Raw genomic sequence first — 5307 nt, 5'->3', positions numbered from 1 at the left:
TAATATATAATATATAATATAATATAGTATATAATTGAGTGTTCAATAAATAAAACTAAATTAAGGCTGATCTTACTGTATGTACTGTACACTTTCTCTTCAATCAAAGAAATAAGCAAAACATTTTTGAACAATGACCTGTATTTTTGAAAATACTACACAGTTGTAACAATGGACTTTCAATTCAGGCTTCCAAAATATACATGAGTCATATTTGTACAATGCATCTCTTGAAAAACATTCCATAACATTCCTCAAAGTTATCTGCTGTAACCTGAATTCAACATTGTGGGGCCTTATGACATCGCGCTTATGTAAAAAATAGTTTTTTAAATGTAAGAGCCATAAGGTAATATGGCAACAGGGGTGTAATTATTAAAATGACACAAAGAAGAGACTTAAAATAACATTATAACCCACAGGCACACAACCAAGAGACCTAAACTGATTAGTATTGGCTTGCTTCTATCACTAAACATCACAATCACTAATACTAGACGATGCAATCTGTTTGTAGTGGTGCACCTTGGGAAAAAAATTGCAAACTGGTGAAATTGGTGCAAGGCACCATTTCCATTGAGAAAAATGGAAATTCAAAGTTTTAATTTTTTTTTAAAAGAGTCATGGCTTGAAAAGTGAAAACTGCAGTAATAAAGGCCCCAAGTTGAAAAGTGCCAGAAAAATAAGTTTCACTATGTCCTGCAACTTTACCAGTGCTGGCTTAAAAGAAAGGATGGTACATATTTGAAGAGGTAAACATGTTGTTCCCACATCATAACTGGAAAACTGTTCAATCGTACAGTCTGGTCCTGAAAACCTGGGCCTTCTTTGAAAGGCTGTTCCTTTTGAGCTCCATAACCAGTTTCTATAATACCTCGAAGGTATACTTTTCCAGTGGGTAGGTGAGGTTCAAAGTGTACATTAGTCCAAACAGCATTGCAGCTGCTAGGGTATAGTTATCCAAATCCTGCCAGACTCTCTGGCCTTCAAGGACTATCCCGATGTCCTCAGGGCTGCCATTGGCATCTCTTGACTTTATGATGTAAATTCCCATGGTTGTTTCCTTATTAGATCGTTGGATAATGGCTTCATCTGTGGCCTAGAAAATGCAGAATTCCAAAATTTAATTAAACAGAACACTGGTCAAAGAACATTATACCAAATCTTATTTTAATCTGTGTCACTATTCCAAAAAATGTTAACATTAACACATTAGGTGAACAAAAATGGATTCATTACAGCATGTGATTTGAGTCCTCAGAATGCTTAAAAAGGTAATGAAGTGAAATCTCCATGCAAAGAAGCAGAATACGGTCAGAGCACAGAGAGGTGTTCAACTATCAACTCCACACATAGAAAAATGCAGGTAAAAGAAAAAGAAAAAAAACGCACCCATGGTAAATTGTGAAAATCCCAGGTGATTTTCGACATACTCCTGGCATAGAGTGACAAGCAGCATTTTGTTAAAATTATTATTTTCCCTAAAGTGTATACACAAATTAATTTTTTTCTTACCTGGGCCGTGGGCTCCAGAATGTTCTGAAGTCTTCTTCCTATTTGTCCTCCTCGCCTTTTGAAGACCTTTATTAGTTTGTCAGATAGCACATCTATCTGCGAGAGTAATCTGGACTGCAGTGGCATGGTGGTAATGCGCTTAAACTCTGCATTTATCTAAAAAGAGAAGTTGTCACATAAAAATGCTGTCAAAATCTCAAATCTCACAAGGTTACATCCACACAAAGTTATATTACTATTTATTAGCTATGGGTCCCATGTTGCTGAGCAGTTCCATAGTTGCCCTTACTTCCAAACCACCCAAAGCCTGTTTGCAACCACAGCAGTTGCCTCCTTCTGGCCATTTTGCAGTTCTGCCAAATGACCCAGAAACGACATCTATTATTGTCATATACACATCAAGGTCTTTCATTAATACTTAGTTAAATTAGTTAATTTGACCTTTCCAGAAAATTTACCTTACAGAATGTGAGATAACATATGCAAATCTTCACTAGTAAATAAAATAATGTTATTAAAACCTTAACAGTAACACCTCTACATAACAGCGCTAGAGAATTGTTCTGAAGCAACACCAATCTGCCCTTCAGCAGGGATAAGCACCATATATCGATACAGAAAAAATAAATTTAACATATTTATATTGTCATTATTTTTATCTCTTTAAGCCCTCCTCTCAGTCTCTCTATAAATCAGTTAAAATAATTTGTTGGGTTTTTGTGTGTCTTTAACATGTTATCAGTAGATTACATTCACTGCCCCAGAACATGAAATAAAGCCCCACGTCATGCACTTCCTCTCCTAATGAGTACTGCATAGGTGTCATGCCCTAAATAAACCGACTTTAGTGAAGACACCCCCCCCCCCCCCCCAACACACACAGAGCCCACCCCATGGCAAACTAGCTTATTTAACTGTATAACTAAAACATTTTAGGTACAACCAGTTAACTAAATGGACACGAGTTTGTTAGTCTGTATTCACTGAGAAAAAACAAGCGGATGTGACTGGGCACACACTGAAAAAAAGCTAATGCACATAATATTGTCTCGCAGCTTAAGCTAGCATTATCGTTAGTTAACTTAAGGAATGACTTGTTTTTTACATTATGTTGCTCAACAGCAATTCATGAGAAAAACTTCCCCATCTAATGGATGTTCTCTTCGTTTCCTCTCAAACATGTAGTTTTCAGTTTACCTTGACAAAGTAAAGCTCAGCACCAAACGTAAACGAAGCGAAGACAAAAAATGGCGGACCGCCACAGTGAATTTTCCCTCGCAAAACACACCCTGGGGGTGGAGTTTCAACAGAAAACATAACTATTTTCTGTTATTTTGATATGACTGGTTTTAAAAGACTGAACATCCTTCTAAAACAAGTGAAAGGCGTGAGACTTAATTATGTTTAGACCAAAAATATAAATGATTCATGTTGGATATATTTACTGTATTTTTACTAATTTAACAACCTCATCATTGCATTAGTCGCTTTATGCTATAGCATTACGCTTACATTAGCTTGAAGCTCAAGGTCGTCATTTTATTTAATTTCTTTTTCTGGGCTTACAAACAGGACACACAACATTTAGATAACCGTTACACTGAATCTTGGGTCTGTGTTGAGTCTTCCAGCTGCTGACTACAGAAGCTAGATTGACCTTTCAGCATGTTTATAGCGGCTGTGGCTATGTGCTGGTAATGTTACCGTGTGTGAGCAGTCACATTGGCAGCAGACATGTTTCAACAAACTATTCATATCCCGGCCCTACATTAGCTTGTTTAATGGTTAAGACACTGCAGGTACCACCACTTACTACAGACACCGATGCAAGTTTGTAATAGTCTGTTAATTTAGACTGAAAGAATATAGAAACAATATTAACTCACATTATATATGTTAATTACTAATTTGCTTATCGCATAATTTCGGTTACCATTAGCTAACTGGAGCCTAACATTGGCCTTTCATGGTTTTCGATAAACAGCCCACATACCTGTAAAATAACAACACCCCAGTAAAAGTCCACATATATAAAGGGTCTACACTCGTTCTCACTGGTGTGTTAGCTTTAAAATCTTATTTACCTTCAAGTGTAAAACTCCAGATGGTAGTAGATTTTCCAAAGCGAGAGACAAAAATGGCGGACAGCGCAGCCGATTTTTCCTTTCCAGGGGGCGGAGCTTGAGGATAAAACACGACTAACTTGTTTCTTTTCAACATGATTTGTTCTAAAAGAATCAATATTCTTAAAGAATATGTGAAAATTAAAAGACAAAAATATGTTTAGATGTGAAATTTAAATTAGTCATGCTGGATATATGAAGTAATTCTATGCAAATTCAACAACCACCCTATTGCATTTTTTTCAGTGCATGTATGCCCTGCCTGCTAGCATCTTGTCCCCTGCTGTAATATGCTGGATTGTCTCAGGGGCATCTTTATTAATTCTTCGATCTTAAATATGATCAACCTATCTCTAATGATCGGCTATGTATCACAGGCCTTCAAGCTAGCTGTAGTTAAACCTTTACTCAAAAAGCCATCTCTAGACCCAGCAGTCTTAGCTAATTATAGGCCAATCTCCAGCCTTCCTTTCATATCAAAACTCCTTGAAAGAGTAGTTGTCAAACAGCTAACAGATCATCTGCAGAGGAATGGTTTATTTGAAGAGTTTCAGTCAGGTTTCAGAGCTCATCACAGCACAGAAACAGCTTTAGTGAAGGTTACAAATGATCTTCTTATGGCCTCTGACAGTGGACTCATCTCTGTGCTTGTCCTGCTAGACCTTAGTGCAGCATTCGATACTGTCGACCATAATATCCTATTAGAGCGATTAGAACATGCTGTAGGTATTACAGATACTGCACTGCAGTGGTTTGTATCATATCTATCTAATAGACTCCAATTTGTTCATGTAAATGGAGAGTCCTCTTCACACACTGAGGTTAATTATGGAGTTCCACAGGGTTCAGTGCTAGGACCAATTCTGTTTACATTATACATGCTTCCCTTAGGCAGTATCATTAGAAGACATTTTCACTGCTATGCAGATGACACCCAGCTCTATCTGTCCATGAAGCCAGATAACACACACCAATTAGTTAAACTGCAGGAATGTCTTAAAGACGTAAAGACCTGAATGGCCGCTAACTTTCTGCTTCTTAATTCAGATAAAACTGAGGTTATTGTACTCGGCCCTGAAAAGCCTAGAAATATGGTATCTAACCAGATTCTTACTCTGGATGGCATTACCTTGGCCTCCAGTAACGCTGTGAGGAACCTTGGAGTCATTTTTGACCAGGATATGTCCTTCAACGCACATATTAAACAAATATGTAAGACTGCATTCTTCCATTTGCGCAACATTTCTAAAATTAGAAATATCCTGTCTCAGAGTAACGCTGAAAGTTCATGCATTTATTACTTCCAGGCTGGACTACTGTAATTCATTATTATCAGGATGTCCAAAAAACTCACTGAAAAGCCTTCAGCTAATCCAAAATGCTGCAGCAAGAGTACTGACAGGGACTAGAAGAAGAGAGCATATTTCTCCTGTTTTGGCTTCCCTTCATCGGCTTCCCCAGAATTGAATTCAAAATCCTGCTCCTCACATACAAGGTCTTAAATAATCAGGCCCCATCTTATCTTAATGACCTTGTAGTACCATATCACCCTATTAGAGCACTTCGCTCTCGCTCTGCAGGCCTACTTGTTGTTCCTAGAGTATTTAAAAGTAGAATGGGAGGGAGAGCCTTCAGTTTTCAGGCCCCTCTTCTGTGGAACCAGCTTCCA

General features: G+C 37.7%; 1 long non-coding RNA gene across 3 annotated transcripts; it reads right to left on the bottom strand.

The window, feature by feature from the left end:
* Positions 1-621: 621 nt before the first annotated feature.
* On the bottom strand, positions 622-3825 carry LOC145430941 (uncharacterized). 3 transcript variants are annotated; one of them, XR_013911283.1, is made up of 3 exons: positions 3600-3825; positions 1516-1671; positions 622-1099 (listed from the first exon to the last, which is right to left on the bottom strand). It is a non-coding gene; the product is annotated as an uncharacterized LOC145430941 (long non-coding RNA). The 3 variants fall into 3 exon arrangements; XR_013911284.1 differs by lacking the exon at positions 3600-3825 and adding an exon at positions 2713-2809; XR_013911287.1 differs by lacking the exon at positions 3600-3825 and adding an exon at positions 1805-2354.
* Positions 3826-5307: the final 1482 nt, after the last annotated feature.

The sequence above is a fragment of the Astatotilapia calliptera genome, chromosome 2, assembly GCF_964374335.1.
Source record: "Astatotilapia calliptera chromosome 2, fAstCal68.1, whole genome shotgun sequence".
In the NCBI taxonomy this organism is placed as follows: Eukaryota; Metazoa; Chordata; class Actinopteri; order Cichliformes; family Cichlidae; genus Astatotilapia; species Astatotilapia calliptera.
Note: the sequence above shows the minus strand (reverse complement) of the source record. Positions and strands in the feature narration are given on the sequence as shown.